The sequence below is a fragment of the Chlorocebus sabaeus genome, chromosome 12 (genome assembly GCF_047675955.1).
Source record: "Chlorocebus sabaeus isolate Y175 chromosome 12, mChlSab1.0.hap1, whole genome shotgun sequence".
NCBI classification, from domain to species: domain Eukaryota; kingdom Metazoa; phylum Chordata; class Mammalia; order Primates; family Cercopithecidae; genus Chlorocebus; species Chlorocebus sabaeus.
The window spans coordinates 27,521,257-27,539,075 of NC_132915.1; the positions used below are offsets into that span (position 1 = coordinate 27,521,257).

Below are 17,819 nucleotides of genomic sequence, written 5' to 3' on the forward strand. Positions count from 1 at the left end.
GCACATTGCATTCATCTCCCTGGTCCCCATAGGCATATGTGTCTGCAGGCTGAGGGACATCAGAATCAGAAGAGCAGCATGACTGAAGTCAGCATAACTAGGTGGACTCAACCTTCTCTTTACATAGCTCTCCCCATTACCTAATGCTTCAATCTGCATTTAACTTGCATCATTATGTAGACTGAATTGATTTGGTTACCTAAGCCTGGATCTTGGGACCTAGGCAGAAAAAGTACATTGTAAGCTATTTTATTTTTTAAATTAGGAATAAGACTTCCTTCCCTTGACTCTTCCATGACCAAATTTCATAGTTCTGAGAACTAAATGAGGAAACACTTGCAAAACATGTAGCACAGGGCTGGGAAAGCACTGGACACTCTGAGACTAGTAATCGTCCTTCCTTCTCCTCTATCCTCACTTCTCCTTTCGGATTCCCTCTTTCCTCCTTTCTCCTTCTCCACCTCACTTCTGTCTTCTTCTTCCCGTTTCCCCATCCTTCTCCTCCTCCTTTCCTTTTCCTCTGTTCATTCTCTTTCCCTTCTCCCTCTACTCTCCTAATATTGACCAGTGTTTTCTGCTGACTGTACAGGATGTGAAAAACATTTCTATTAAAAAAGGTGGGGCACTGAAACCAAGAACCTTAACTCAAGCCTTCCAAACTCACCTCTGGCCATCTGGTTTCCTATATCAATGATCCGATTGCCTGTGGGTCTTTGGGGACCTCCTGGGCCTTTCTGGCCTGCAGATTCTCATGCTTTCTCAGAGGGTCCCACATTCATGGCTGTCATTTAACCTGCTGTCTTTCATCCTGTGGCTTCCCCCTCCCTGTGTCTGCAGTTCAGTCTCCCTAACCTTAAACTCTTACTAGAAAGGATCCGAAAAGACTCTTTGTTTTGCTTGATGTTCTTCAGCCTGTCCTCCCACGCTTGTTGTCTCAAATGCCCATCCCAGCCTGGATCCTTATCTCTGTGGCGAGTACTGACAGGCCAACTGGAGCTCAGATGACGGCCATCCTCACATGAGGGATACAGTTAGGGCACTGTCTTCAGGGATCCTTGTTTGCCGACTGAAGGGTTTCAAGATCAAGATCTAACTCTTGCTGGCAATCTTCTTAACATAGCAACCGCCCACTGGGTGCAGATAGCAATTGCTTCCAGATGCCAACCAAGGCACCCTTGTGGAGAAATCTGGCCCTTGCAGCAATTGCTGCCACCACCATACCTCCCACATACAGGCAACGCTCACTGCAACCCAGGCCCAACTACTGTTCTAAGTGCTTCACACGCATTTCCGAGGTGAAAGGCTTGTTGGGTTTGACTATTCTAAGCCAGGGCTCTTGAGGCCAACCCTTTTTGGATAAAAGTGCTGCTTCTTGTGGCATGAGGAATGTATTAGTGCCATCCTCTTTCCCCACTCTTTGCTACTGTCCCAAAAGAAGGGACTTCAAGCAGGCTGGATTGGGGGAGATCACATGAGTACCTCAAACCTTTTCCGAGGAAATAGAGAGTTGGGACATGGAGTATAAAAGAGGAAAGAAACAAATAAAGACCTTGCTATGTCCTATCAACATTCACATCAAATACCAACTTTGCTGCCATGGGAGGCTCAATTTTCCCTGGGCACTTCCCCAGCCTCCCCTTTTCTCTCCCTCCCCTTTTCCTTTCCCCACTCTAGAAAGGGAAAACTTGAAGCAATGCTCTTAAAGTTGAGCCCAGAGTCACCTGGAAATCTTGTTCAAATACAGATCCCCAGGCCCACCCCTCGAGTTTCCAATCCAGTAGGGCTGGGGTGATGCTACATTTCTAACAGATTGCATTTCTTAGACGTTCCAGGAGATGCTGATGCTACTGGTCTTTGAGAACTGCTGACTTACAATGTATGACAGGTAAATAGGGTTCATTCTCCAGCCACCTCTCATCTACCAAAGAAAGTGCAGGCTCCTGTAGCATGTAAAGGAGGGAGGCAAGTTCTGCTGGAAGGTACAACTCAAATTGAAGTGAATGTGTGTTACAGCAGGTGCACAGAGTCCATCTGCTGGTGATTTGCTTGGCTTTTCAGTGAGTGTCATAAAAAATTCTCTTGATATTCTCTCTCACCTGATCAGATTTTGCTATAAGCGTATGCTAATGTTCTCTTGTCAAGAACCTTTGAGAGCACACACTGTATAAAATGTACTATTTAAAATAACTAGATTTTATTCTGTGTGATGAAAGTTGGTGCTATTCATTGAGTGATTTTGACATCTTAGCCATAAATGTGAGTTATTTTAAAATATTAGAATTTTGCATTTAAAGATCTCATATTTGTTTTTAGGTCACGCCATGTGAACGTGCCTATTAGCTGCATTACAGTCCAAGCAAAGATGTATCTACTCAGCTGATTGGATGCAATCCACTCAGCAGAATGATGGATTTTCCTAGACCTAATTATTAGCTCAAGCGCCGCCCACCTCCACTATCACCGCCAACTTCAAGACTAATTTTCTAAATTAATCACTACATTTTCCAGACCTGCTCTGGATACAGCCTTGGAACCCTTCTAAATATAGTGCTCCATGTAGCCACTGCCAATCAATCTGAGTTGGCACTTCAGTTGAAACTACTTGTTATCTCTGCTTGTGGCTTCAGTGTAGGGGTATATTTTGTTGTCATGTTATAGCTAAATTGAACTAGAAGGAACATGGCACGTTTTGAAGAAGTTTTAGAAAATATAGGATGAGGAAGATATTAATGTCAAGGATGTTGCCTTTCCCTGCCTTGTCACTAAGAAAATTGCTATTCTAGAATAAATGTTGAGTTCTTTTTACTTAAAAAGAATCATTTTACCACCGAGTGAATTAATGAAGTTTTCTTTGGGTGTAAAATGTTTTATTTATTCCATTTTAATCAGATTGATGTTTGGAAGTTAACTTTAGACATAATTCACATTCCATAGGATTCACCCTTTTAATACAATTCAGAGGTTTTTAGCATATTCACAAAGTTGTGCACCATCACCACTATCTAATTCCAGAACATTCTCACCATAACCCCAAAAGGAAACCCTGTATCTATTAGCAGTCACCCCTCATTCTCCCGACCCCCAGCCTCTGGAAACCACTGATCTACTTTCTGTTTGCCTGAACTTGCCTATTCTGGAAACTTCATATGAATAGAATTATATAATACGTGTCCCTTTGTGACTAGCTTCTTTCACCTAGCATAATATTTTCAAGGTTCATCCATATTGTAGCATATATTAGAATTTCATTCTTTTTGGGGGATAATATTCTATTTTATGGATATACCACATTTGATTTATTCATTCATTAGTTGGACATTTGGATTGTCTCTACTTTTTGACTATTATGAATAATCCTGCCATGAGCATTTTTATACAAGTGTTTTTGTATACAAAAATTTCAATTCTCCTAGGTGTATACCTAGGAGTGGAATTGTTAGGCCACATGGAAATACTATGTTTAACTTTTTGACGAACGGCCAAACTGCTTTCTCAAGTGGTTGCATCATTTACATCTCCACCAGCAGTGTATGAGAGTTCCAACTTTTCTATATCCTCACCAACACTTGTTATTGCCCATCTTTTTTAAAATTATAGTGACGCTAGTAGATGTGATCTCTGGTTATGCTTTTGATTTGCATTTCTTGAGTGACTAATTATGTAGAGCATCTTTCATGTGCTTATTGGCTATTAATGTACATCTACTTTGGAAAAATGTCTGTTGAAATCCTTTGTCCATTTTAAAAATTGGGTTGTCTTTTTATTGTTGAGTTATAAGAGGTTTTATAAATTCTGGATAATAGATCTTATCAGATAGATAATTTGCAAATATTTTTTCCCATTCTGTGCTTTGTCTTTTCACTTTTTTTTTTTTTAAATGGAGACGGAGTCTTGCTCTGCCGCCCAGGCTGGAATGCAGTGGCATGATCTCGGCTCACCGCAACCTCCACCTCTTGGGCCCAAGCAATTCTCCTACCTCAGCCTCCCAAGTAGCTGGGACTGCAGGTGTATGCTGTCATGCCCGGCTAATTTTTTTGTATTTTAGTGCAGACGGGGTTTCACCATGTTGTCCAGGTTGGTCTCGAACTCCTGAACTCAAGCAATCCACCCGCCTCAGCCTCCCAAAGTGCTAGGATTACAGGAGTGAGCCACTGCTCCCGGCCATCTTTTCACCTGTTTTATGGTATCCTTTGAAATACAAAATTTTTTAATTTTGATGAAGTTTAATTTTCTATTTTTAGGTTTTTTTCCTGCCTTTGGCATCATAGCTAAGAAGTCATTCTCAAATTTAAGGTCACGAAGATTTACAGCTTGTTTTTTTCTCAGAGTTTTATTGTTTCAGCTTTTACATTTAGATCTTTGATCTAATTTTTGCCCATTGAATTTTCTTGCCACCATTGTTAAAATAAACTGAGGATAGATGTGGGGTTTATTTCTGGACTTCTCAATTCGATTCTATTAATCTGTGTTTATTCTTATGCCAGTTCCATAGAGTCCTCCTTACTGTAGCTGTGTAGTAAGTTTTGAAATTGGGAAGTATGAGACCTCCAACCTCATACTCATTTTCAGGATCATTTTGACTATTCTGGGTCCCTTGTATTGCCATATATATTTAAAGATCAAAATGGGAATAATGTAGAACACCATAAAGTTCACTGTTTTAACAATATTCCTTCATTTTTCTTGAATACATGCTCCTGAATGTTGTAAGCTTTTGGTTAATGTCCAGAATTCTTAAAAAGTTGATTTTTGACCATTTTTTCTGCTGTTCTCATTGCTTTTATGCGGAGAGGATTCTCTGAGGTCCTTACTCCACCATTCTTGCTGACATGCTCCCTTTTCTCATCTTTTAAAACCAATAAGAATACAAAGCAATGCTTCAGAGATGTTAGAGTAAACAAAACAAATGAGAAAAAGGAAAAGAAGGGCAGAAATCACAGGGGGATTGGGAGGTTGATTGTGACGCATCAGGCCAGGGATCTGGGGGAGATTTACCAAACACAGTGTTGGAGAAATGGCGTCAGGAGGAGAGGGAAGGATCCACTTCAAATATGGCTGCTTAGGCAATTGGAACGGGTTTACTAGACATTTATTAGAGATGATAAAATCTTTGTAAGGGGTCAGAAAAGGGCTATAAGCTTCCAAATGGATTTTTTAAAAATGTAAGTCAGCAATCAAAAACAATCATTAAGCCATCCTGCCAAAAGTACAGACTCAACATGCCCTAGAGTCTGAACATGTCTCCTGTCACATGCAAGCATCAGAAAACAACAGAAAAAGCTTTTTTGTTTAAGTGAAGTCAAGCTAAATAACTGAGTCTTGAAGTCATGTTCAATTGCTGGACACATCTGCATGGCCAGAATTCAATGTATCGATAACTTCCAATAGCCATGGCACAGCATGATAGTTCTAAGTCCCACACCATCACTGTGGCAGCATGGTCAGGGCACAAATCACAGGGGGCTTCTTGGCACCCATGGAATTCTATTAGCTAATGAATGCCAAATGCTCCATCCTTCAGGTGTGATAATCGTGCTGGGGTGACTGTGTGGTACAATGGACCCTACTCAGGATTTGTAAATTATAACCTAGGTTTAAAACCTTACGACACACACACAGACTGAATCACTGGCTTCTTTATTTTCAAAATGGGAATAATAAAAGAAGAGAGCCACTTTACATATACATTCAATATGTGGAAACTCAATGTACTTCAGAAAAAACAAACCAACTAAAAACCCAACGACGAGTACTATGACACACACACACACGAAATATATTTTTCATATGAATAGCCACTAAATGGAATCTATTTCATCTAATATTTAAATAAGTATATACTTCCATGCAGAAAGAAGAATTGGCCGTGTTGTTCATAAAAATGGCATAATACGTGTAAAACCATGTGCACCGTACTCTGTAATTTAAGGAACTCTTAAGAGCAATTTTGACAATGTATAATTTTCACCTTTTGTGCTGACTTTAGACTGTAAAACTGAAGTGAGATATGACTTCATATCTATAGGGCTATTGTGAGAACCTGATAAAATGATATACAGTCATGCGTCACTAAACGATGAAAATAGGTTCTGAGAAATCATCATTAGGTGATTTTGTCATTAGGCAGGTATTATAGAGTGTACTTCAGGAACCTAGATGGAGAGTCTACCACACACGTAGGCTATATGGGACAGCCCATTACCCCAGGCTACAAACCTGTAACAGTATGTTACCGTACTACATACTGTAGGCAACTGAAACACAATGGTAAGTACTTGTGTATCTAAACATACCTAAACATAGACAAGATATAGTAAAAATACAGCATAAAAGATAAGAAAGGGTACATCTGTATAGGGCACTAACTTGCAAGTGGTGTGGGTGAGTCAGTGCGTCAGCAGGGAGGGAATGTGAAGGCCTAGGCTATTACTGTACACTGCTGTAGACTTACAAACATTGTATACTTAGGCTATACTGAATTTTTATAAAATATTTTTCTTTCTTCAATAATGAATTAACCTTCATTTATTACTTCATTTACTATGAAGTAATTTATAATTTACTTTATAAATTAAAAAAAATTTTAACATTTGACTCTTGTGTAACAACTCTTAGCTTAAAACACAAACACATTGTACAGTACTGTATAAAATATCTTTCCTTATATCCTTATTATATGAGTTTTTTTCTGATTTAAATATTTTAACATTTTTTTACTTTTCAAACTTTTTGTTAAAAACAAAGACACAAACATTCACATTAGCCTAGGGCCTATACAGGATCAGAATCATCACAGTGTCACTAGGCTATAGGGAATTTTCAGTTTCATTATGTTATGGGACCACCATCATATATGCCCATCGTTGACCGAAACATCATTATGCAGTGCATGACTATATAAAGATGCTTTGTAAATGGTCATGTTAATTGCTAATTTCTGTTCTCATCATCAAAGGCAGGAGTTTTTTAGTTATTGCAGAGACAGAGAGAAATGAATATTGTCTTCTTTATTCCAATATAGATCAGAGAAGATATTTGTTCAAGTAGTAGACCCGTAGCACATTTTCAGTGCTGATATGAGAACAGGCCTCATTCATTTCACTTTAATTGGCCCTTTGATGTTAAAATCTACAACTTTGTCCTTTTAGTGCTAGGCCCATCCTGGCTGCCCATGCTAAGCAGTCTCCCTCCTCACAGCTGAGCTCCTCTGGTTCTTAACCAAGGCTAATCATCATTTCAAGTGGAATCCAGCATATTTACTCCTGATGTGATTCTGACTGAAATCTTATGACCCAGGTCTGACAGCAATGCCTACATCTCTCTTTTGTTTAGAGCTTAGTGTCTTGCATATCTAAGGCAAGGACACTGCTTCTTTTTGGCAGCTTCCTTCCCAGGGCTGAAGTCTAGTCCCTGAACTCAAGCAAGGATCTTCCCACTCAATTTTCTGAATGCCTTAACTGTCTGCCCCCCTGGATCAGGTCCTGCTGTGGACACAGTATGATGGAGTGGTTGAGTGTGGCTATCACATCAGGTTGATCTCGGTTCAAATCCTGGCCATGCCACTTAGAAACAATGTCACTTTGGGCAAGTTAATTATATTATCTGAAACTCACTTTCTTCACTGCTAAAGTGAGGATGTTAAAATACTGATTTTGTAGCCTTTTAAAAAGATTAAATAAGATAATGTAAGTACTTAGCACAGGGCCAAGTTCTTAATAAACGTTAGTGTTCCTATGTCCAGTTAGATGATCAGCATCCTCTTCTGATGGTTACTCCACCTCATCATCTCATACTGTCCCTCCTTGATACCAATTGCTGTTCTTCCACCTGCGCTTGCACTCTCTCTTTTTCTTTCTTTTTGGCAGAGTCTTGCTCTGTCACCCAGACGGGAGCGTAGTGGCGTAACCTCAGCTCACTGCAACTTCCGCTTCCCAGGTTCAAGCGATTCTCCTGCCTCAGCCTCCCAAGTAGCTGGGATTATAGGCGCCCATCACTACACCTGGCTAATTTTTTTATTTTTAGTAGAGACGAGGTTTCACCATGTTGGACAGGCTAGTCTCGAACTACTGACCTCAGGTGATCCACCCACCTCGGCCTCCCAAAGTGCTGCAATTATAGGCGTGAGCCACGACGCCTGGCCTGCCCTACCTTTCTGACATCAACTTCTGCCCCCTATGTAGAAGTTCTTCCAACTATCTGCAACTGGATCTAGTCTCCCTAGTGCGTGCTCTACTGCTATGGGCATGTCTTTTTATGCTATGACAGTCGTCTGGGATCTACCAAATAATCAAAGCAGCCTGGACAATAATACATGCAAAGCATCCAGCAAACGTTCATAAAGTTTCTGCAAAGAACAGATTTCTATCGTGGAGAGAGGATGCCTCTGTGGAACTGCAGCCTCCATTATGTATAAGCCATCAGCTTACAGTCTGAAGGAGTGTTATTTTCTTTGCATATCAGAGACTTTCAAAAAAATGAAAAAGTCAAATTTCTCAATATGTATAGAAAATACAATGGGTATGGGGTTCTCAAAGTTGATTGTGTTATTTGAAAATAAATAATATAGCACTCCTTAAATGTAAAACAATTTTTAATCTTTAGGACTATTAATATCCGAGTTTTTTTCTCAATCAGATTAACAATGATTTATAAATCTACTGATTACTTCTGGCAGAGAATGTTCTGATCTGAAACTATGTAAGAAAAAATCACAAATATTTATGACTCACATAAAGTATTCTCATCTTGTTTGAAGTTTCCAATTTTACTATTATTCTGTTGTTTAATAAATCACTAATTATGTAAATCATAATTTTAATAAAATGAAGATGAACATAACTTTTAAGACCAGCTCAAGTCATCTGATAAGAAACAAAGATTCCAAAACGACTGACATTTGTTGTACTCTGGGTACTAGATTCTTCACACATGTTCTCCCTTAAACCTGTCAAATGATCCTATAGTGTAGAAATTGCCACTTTACAAATAAGGAAACAGAGATTGACAAAAATTAATTCACCAGTTCAAGGAAACAGCTAGTAAACCAAGCTGAGGCACAAAGTCCATGTCTTTTCCTCTGCACCAGGCTGCCTCCAAATATTTCCTTTTCTGTCTCCTTTATTAATTTATCTTTTCATAATATCATTTTCTTACAGCAGGAAAACAACCTTTTCTTCCTTTTCCTTATACTGGAATCCTGAAGGCATGGATAAATCTATATGGACTTTCATTTGGGCTTCTTTACAAATATTATTTCTACTGATAACACAATAATCTGATTAATTTTTCTACCACAGTGCCTCAAATCTAGGAGACTTTTAAACATGTCAAGATTTCTAAAATTAGGGAATATCTTACAATTAATCTATAGTAGTACACCTCCCCACTCCCTAAAAGGATGTTAGCAAATCTATGGTGAACTTAGAATCAAGGAATACAAAATAAGATTATTTGCACCTGCACTTTGGTTACTGATTGCTGTCAGAGACCCCACAGGCTTGGGCTCAGAGGACGCTATCAAATATTACTGGTAAATCCTGCCAAAGGGTATGAAGTGGGGCAACATGAAGATAAAGGGTTACAGAGTCACCCTGCAGAAGGGTAGCACTGGAGGTCCAGAGACCTCTAGTTATCAGCTTGTAGAAGGCACAGTCCACAGTTTCAGTCCAATGTCTTAATAAGTATTTACTAACTTGCAATGTGTACATCTTATGAACAATCCATTTCCATAAAGTATATGGGCCCCCAGTTGCCAGACAACAGGGTACTTCATATCATTTAATATAAACAAGTCCATCAAGCTTCCAAATCTTCCTGCTGGATTAGAAAGGGTTTCCCCATGGAGTTTTGCAAGGCATGTCTTTTCAGTGCATGTTTTTTATGGGGATGGCTTCTCTTCTCCCCTCTCCTTGCCATGTGAAGCCCCTAATGTGACAGATTCAAGAAACTTTTCATTCTCATTCAATGAAAGTACATGAAACTCCTGGCTTGTGGTTAGTTTCCACGGATAAGAGGATGAATGAGACTCAGGAGGTACAAGTTTCCATCTAAATCTCCCCAGAAGCCAGCATACTAAGGATGGTTGATTTGCAATGCAATTTTATAGGCAGGTCCCACTTCTGAAGTGTGGTGGGCAAAATGATCTATAACTGAAAAGGAAAAACCAGATACTGTCATCTTATTTTGGTCCCAAGCGGTAAGAAACCCCACCCAGAATGAAACCTTCTCTAGACCAGCAAAGAGGCTCTTGCACTGGGGAAATATAGCTTTGCTTAAGGAAAAAGGAAAGCCTGCATTTATAGAGCAGCACAAAATTACCACGTATACACTTCCAAGCTATCCCAACACACAAGGTCATGGGTGGGGTAAGCCCTTTCTTCCTGATGTGGAAATTGAATTTTCGGTGTTCTCAGTATTCCTTGTCAATATCATTTGCCTCAGGAAATTCATCACGCTCTGTCATTATTATACAATGCTTATCTCCAAAACGAAATATTTCATCCTTTTCAAATTCATTTATAAGAAAAAATTTGCTCCTCTCACAAATAAAGGCCAAGCTTGGCCGACAACTGCAGAACCTCCAGAGAACCTTAATATGGTGAAGTTGGATGAAACCTTGATGTCTAATAAAGGGATCTTGATGCCAAGGAAGATTTTTTTTCTCTAGTGCCACTTAGGATGGAAATGGAAGAAAACAGTGAGGCCCAGGGAGACGCCCTGAATAGAGTGTCACTATTGATTAGCAATATCTGTCTGGTCCTGGGAGAAGACCACATGGGGCAGATCATGTCCGACTTCTTTCTTCCTAGTTGACTCAGAAACTCCTCCCACATCTGGGGTGTTTGGCTTTTGGGGAGTGAGGAGAATTTCTACAGGAAGGTTGTGACATTTTTCACCTTATTTATAAAATCACAAGGCAACAGCATCAACATCGTGATCTTGAAATGCTCTTTTCCTCTGAATTCCTTGTTCCCCGCCTTTAATAGTTTTGCCCCAACCTTCTACCTGCTACTCCTCTATCTTCTCCATGGTATTCTCTACCTTTGTTAGTCTCTTACTTGTTAGTATTTCATTGGGTCTGTGTCTAGCTCCTCTACTCTGATGACTCTTCCTCACCATAGCAGTAACTGCTAATTGCCTACCTAATATCCATTCTCTCCTGCTTCTTCATTACAGAACTCCAATTTCATTGGGGTTGGCAATGTGCCCCAGCCAAGAGAATGACATTGCTGTACCGCCTTTGCATTTGGGGTGGCCAGTGACTAAGTTCTAGATGGAGAAAGTTGTTGAATGGGGCTTTCAAGAAAGCTCCTCAAAGATGGGGCTGACTCAGCTAGTAGGTTTCTTTTGTCCTCTCCCTTCCTCCCTCTTTCTGTCTGAAGTGTGCATGCAATGGGCTTGAGTTGCAATGGATACCTTAAGAACAGGAGGTGACTAGGGTGAACAATTCATCTTAGTTGGCCTGGGCCTTTCTTAGTTTTAACATTTAAAGTCCCAGTCTAGTGCGGTGGCTCACACCTGTAATCCCAGCACTTTGGGAGCCGAGGTGGGAGAATCATTTGGGCCCAAGAGTTCAAGACCAGCCTGAGCAACATGGTAAAACCCTGTCTCTACAGAAAATAGAAAAATTAGCCAGGCATGGCACCTGTGGTCCCAACTACTCAGCAGGCCGAGGTGGGAGAATCACCGAGCCTGGGGAGTTCGAAGCTGCAGAAAGCTGTGACTGCGCCAGTGCAGTCCAGCCCAGGCAACAGAGCAAGACTGTGTCTCAAAAACAAAAAACAAACAAACAAAAAAGCCTTAAATTAAATTTTAAGTCCTATGTTCTGGGAACAGGACATGTTTTCTGGGGAAACTGACGGCATTGTTCATCCTAGCAGGCAACCCTGAAAATGGACATTATTACTGTGAGTGGGATATAAAAATAGCAGGAGCTGGGTTCCTGATCATATTGTTGAGTCTTCTAATCAGTCCGGACTTCCTATCTCTGCACTTTTCACTAGGAAAGAAAAAGAACAAATCCCAATTTAAACCATTATTAATTCGTTTTTTTCTGCTATAGGCATCCAAATCATTTAACTGACTGACTTCTCCTGTGCCTTCCAGCTTTGTTTATGCAGAGGTAATTCCCAAGTCTCCCACTCTGGCCTGATCCCCTATCACTTCCAGACTCATGTATCTTTCCACTGGGCATCTCCACATGGACATGCCACAGGCACTTAAACTAATTCTCTTTCTCCCAAACCCTACTCTTCCAAATCTGAGTGAATGGAACCCCCAGCTATCTAGTGATCGATCAAGAAATCTTAGTGTCTTCATTGATTCCTCCATCTTCATCCTCCAAAATTCCATCAATCTTGATAACTGAATTTTGAAAATTTCTCTCAAAGTCAACCATTCCTTCAAATTTCCTCCACTGATACAGTTTACAAAAACTATCTTTTGTCTGGATTATTCCAATGCCCTTCTGATAGGTATATCTGCTTCAGTCTTGCCCCACTCTAATCTAATCTCCACACTACAGCCAGAGTGCTATTTCTATTATGCCAACCTGATTACATTATTTCCCAGCCTAAAACACCTGAAGGAGGTCCCCATTGTCAATTTATACCGCCTTGGTGTTCTGGCTCACATATTTAACCACACCCTTTTCTGCAGCCTACATGGCAGCTACATAATTTTAGTTCCTTTAAGCTAAGGTGCCAGGCTCTTTATTGCTTCAGCCCTTCCCACATGCTGTTTCCTTTTTTCTAGGATACTCTCTTTCATATCCCTTCCCTCATACATTCCATGCCACTACTGCTCACTTCCTTCTTACTTTATTATGGTCTTACCTCTATACTTCATTATGGTCTTAGTTTAACATATCTACCATGTAAAATTGTGCAGTGTGCAACCTATACAACTGTACATGGTGGACCTGTTTAGATACTGCTTTTTCCAGGCAGCCTTTGCTAATCTCTACCTCCAAACATGGTTAGATGTCTTTTTTTTTTTTAAGTCTTCTTTTAGTATCAGCATTATAACTTTAATTTTTATTTGTCTGACTACTTGTGCATATTCCTCTTTAGGATTTTAAGCATATAGGGGTACCCACCATATCTGCCTGTCTCCTAGTAGGTGCTTTCTATATTTTTAAATAAATGGGTAAACTTCTTCCTGATGGTAGGCTTGTTTTATCATGTTTGTATACAAAGCTACATCAAAATACTCTTCTATTATGGAGATCTCCTATTGGGTTTGAATTTCATGCCAATTACTCAATTTGCTGTTATCCAAGGAAATATAGTATTTAATGAGAGCTGTAACTTTGCTGGCAACTCACACCACACTTATTATTTTCACATATACCTCTACTGTTATATTTTCTGAAACACAAATTCTCACTATGTCAGGATACAGAAAGGATTGTTGAAATGCACAATGCTCTGCCTTTCTGGAATGCAGAGTTTGTGGGAAGCATTGAGAAAATGTTTCAGTGTGTGACATTTCTAGATTAAAGAGAGCTATAGTTTTATCAGCCTCAAATTTTGAGGAGTCCCAAAGTGCAGAGATCAGCAATATATGGAGAAGTGATGAGGTCAGCATTGCTTAGCCATCTTGAATGCCATTTTGGTTCTCCCTGACAACAGGGAAATTATCCTCATATCATAGCTAACACTGCAAAAGTAGTCTTAAAAGATTACAAAGCATTAAGCCTGGCAAAAGCAAAACAAATGCCAGGAGGCAATCTCCAGTGTAAACAATCTGCCAACATTTGAAACCACAACCACAGATGTTTGTTCCACCCTTTGTCATAGGGTCTGGGAAGGGTGTAGCTTTAAGCCCTGCCGGCACAAGTGGCAGTTTTAGAAGAGAAGTTTACCTTAGCAACCACCAACAGAAAACCAAGTGATGAACCCACAATGAAAGGTCACATAATATTTGGAAAGGGAGCTTCACTTTATATGGTATTTAACAAAGGATGAAAATTTAAGAAAAGGCTGCATTACCCGATAGATAGTGTTTGTTCTACCAGAGATCAGCTCTAAGAACACATTTTCCACTACATCATTTGTGAGATGGGGAAGATATTCCTTCTAAACATAGAAATGTCCCCGTATTTAGGCCGGGCACGGTGGCTCATGTCTGTAATCCCAGCACTTTGGGAAGTCGAGGCGGGTGGATCACTTGAGGTCAGGAGTTTGAAACCAGCCTGACCAACATGGTGAAAACCTATCTCTACTAAAAAAAAAAAAAAAAAAAAAAATTAACTGGGCGTGGTGGTGGGTGCCTGTAATCCCAGCTACTTGGGAGGCTGAGGCAGGGGAACCCAGGAGGTGGAGGTTTCAGTAACCCGAGATCATACCACTGCCATTCCAGCCTGGGCAACAGAGCAAGGCTTCATCTAAAAAAAACAAAAAAACAAAAAAACCAAAAAAACAAAAAACCAAACCAAAACAAAAATAAATAAAAAACTGTCCCTGTATTTAAAATACATGTGGATGGCAATGACATCAGAAGACAATAAGTAACTGAATTCATCCTGCAAGTTCCCCAGGTGTACCTGGTATGAAAAAGGTATTCTCCTTCCATAAAATATGTGTCCATTCACAAGGCAAGAGATGCTAACTATCTTAGCAGTTTTGCTAAGAACACTGCCATCAGCACGGCTGAATATTTTTTCTCATGTATTGTGCAAGGCAATTCTGTCAAACAAAAGAGTTATATAGCTTTCGGCTTCATTTAAGCAAGAAGAAAATAGGAGTTCCTATGAAAATTTCACTATAGTACAGATAAATATGTATATACACACACACACATACATACATATGTGTGTATGTATGTATTGGTACACATATATATTGGCTTTGATTTGGACTTTCACATTTCAAGTTCTGCATTTTATGTCTACTATAAAGGATAACAGTAAGTAGGAACAAGAATATTCCATTGAAAAAGAAAACATAGCAGTGGAGGTAAACACATTTCATTTCATTACATTATAGAGAAGATATGACTTACGATGGTGGGAGCATAATATTAGAAATAAGAGTTCAAATGAAGGTAAACCTCATGATATCTGGAAAATGAGCAATCTGATCTAGATTCATGAATATAAAACATTTTTTTCCCCCAAACATAACTGAATACAGAAATTCATCTAGTAGCAGAGCAAAGAAGAATGGCTCTCATCACCAGGTAGGCCAAATAGTCTTATATAGCCATTTGTTGTCCAGGGCAATTTTGCTTATTAAGTCTGTTTCCTCCCAGTTAACCTTCCTTCCACGAACCCCTGAAGCTTGATGTCTGAACTCAGGGATGGTTTGGAAACCGCTGCTTAGGCAGTCTTGGGTCTTCTCAAATACTGCAGTCTAATACCACGTCCTGCCTGCTCTAAACCTGACTCCTGCTCCTTCCATCTGTTTCCCCAGTTTGCAGATCTGGCTTGTGTATTCACTCTCTACATGTCTATGTAAGTAACCACATTCGCACTGGCTGAGAAGTCGTCACTTGCAAAATAGTCCTTATTGAATTCAAGAGCCAACATGCTCTACGCTCCTTCTAATCCAGCTGTTCTCAACCTTGGCTGCACATGGAATCACTGAGGGAGGCCTTGGTCTGAAATAAAGTCTACACACCTCCCCAGGTGATTCTAATAGTCAAGCCAGGTTTGAGAAGCACTCTTCTTATCTGCTTACTCTCCTCCTTCTGTTCTAACACAGCTGGACCTCAGCCAGACCATACATTCAGCGATGGCAGGTTTGTGTCTGTTTTACTCAGCTCTTTACCTTTAATGCTGGTTAACTTAATAGGTGTTAAATACATGCCAAATGAATTAAGCAGTCTACACTGCCAGTCATTTACCTGAGGTAAAGATGTTTCAAAATAAAGGCAATAAATTTGAGTCCAAGAACAATAAACACTGAAAATGAAGTCCCCGTTAATATATTTTAGAAATCCTCCTTAACTAAGAAAGATAAATGTATGACTATGTGCCTAAGGCTTATGAGAAATAAATCACAGTAAAGTTGGGAGAAAACAAGGCAGTAGGTTTCAGTAAGTTGGTTGCCATGGAGACTAGGGTTTTGATGGCAATAACATTGATAGCAACTGTGTTCATTCCTGACCAATTTAGAGCACTTAACTATTCACAAAGCACTGGGGCATAATTAAGCCTCAGAGCAACCCCATGATACAGTTGGACAGTTATCATCCTTCATTTCCCAAATCAGGAAGGCCTGGCTCAGAGAGTATCTGCTGCCTAACGAGCAGCCAGATTCCGGATCCCACTCGGATTGCCAAATTAAGCAATTAAAAATACGTAAATATGTTCCAAATATCACTGGGGACATACTTATACTAAAAAAATTATTTGATTTTTATCTTAAATTCAAATGTAAAAAGGCATCCTGCAACCTGAGGTTCCAGGCCAGTGTTTTTTCTGTGAAAAGAGCATTTTAGATTCGAAAGTCACGGTGGACCCTCTTGGATTAAATGGGCTGCACTGTGGCTCCTGCCTTCACTCGTGACTCTGAGATTAGGCCTTCCTGAAGGCTTGCACATGTCCAGCTCTTGGCCTGTGACTTACTCCAGCACAGCAGTGGGCTGAGCCAAGCGAGAAAAGAGGGTGGCAAAAACCACACAAATGATGTCTCTCAGTGTTCCAGGGCCAACTCTCCATGTGGACTCTGTGGGTTTTTTTTTTATTTTTAGTAAGTAATACAGAACGATACATAATTCAAAGATATAAGAAACTGAAGCCAAGCCTCCCTCTTACCCTCAGTTTCTGGGACACCCTTCCAGAGATACTTTATTCATATACAAACACAAACATATCTTTAGATATAGCCTTTTAATTTTTCTACAAACAGTTAACATACTATATATCATTCTGTGCCATGCTTTTCTTCACTGAATATATCTTGGAGATGGTTATATTATCTATCTGTTTCTCTAAAGCTTCCTCATATCTTTAACTGCTGCATAGCATAGCTTTCCATTGTATAAATGTACCATAATTTAATTAATTGGTGCCCTTGTGATGAATAATTTTCCAATCTTTAGCTATTAAAAGCAATGTGGTGATAAATCTTCTTGTATTTAAGACTAAGTGTGGATTTCTGAGTATAGCCATGGAAGAAGACCCTTGAAAGGGAACTGCTGAGTTAAGGGAAATATGCATTTATATTTTGATTAAATATTGCTACACTTTCATTCCTGAAGTTGTGCCAATTTATGTTGGTAGACAATGTATTAGAGCATTTTCCCCATCATCATAAATACAGCATATGTTACTAAACTTTTTGATATTTAAACAATTTGATAGATAAAAAATGGTATCCCACTGCCATTGTAATTTGAGTTTCTCTCATTATGAGTTAAGTTGAACTTTTTTTTTTTTTTTTTTTTTTTTTGAGACAGAGTCTTGCTCTGTCACCCAGGCTGGATTGCAGTGGTGTAATCATGAGTCACTGCAGCCATGAACTCCTGGGTTCAAGTGATCCTCCCACCTCAGTAGCTTCCAAGTAGCTGGAGCTGCAGGCATGAGCCACCACACCAGGTCAATTTTTAAATTTTTTGTAGAGATAGGGTCTCACTGTGTTGCCAAAGCTGGTCTTGAACTCCCGGCCTCAGGTGATCCTCCTGCCTCAGTCTCTCAAAGTGTTGGGATTACAGGTGTGAGCCACCATGCACAGATGACATCTTTTTGTATGTTTAAAAGCCACTGATATTTGTGTGTGTGTGTGTGTGTGTGACATCTTTGGCCTATTTTTTTAATTGGGTCGTTGGGCTTTTATTACTGATTTAAAGAAATTCTTTATGCATTAAGAAAATTA

General features: G+C 39.7%; 1 protein-coding gene across 2 annotated transcripts in view; it reads right to left on the reverse strand.

The window, feature by feature from the left end:
* The window catches only part of MAMDC2 (MAM domain containing 2), a 182,478-nt gene that overhangs the window by 119,220 nt on the left and 45,439 nt on the right, over positions 1-17,819 (reverse strand). The window lies entirely within an intron of this gene.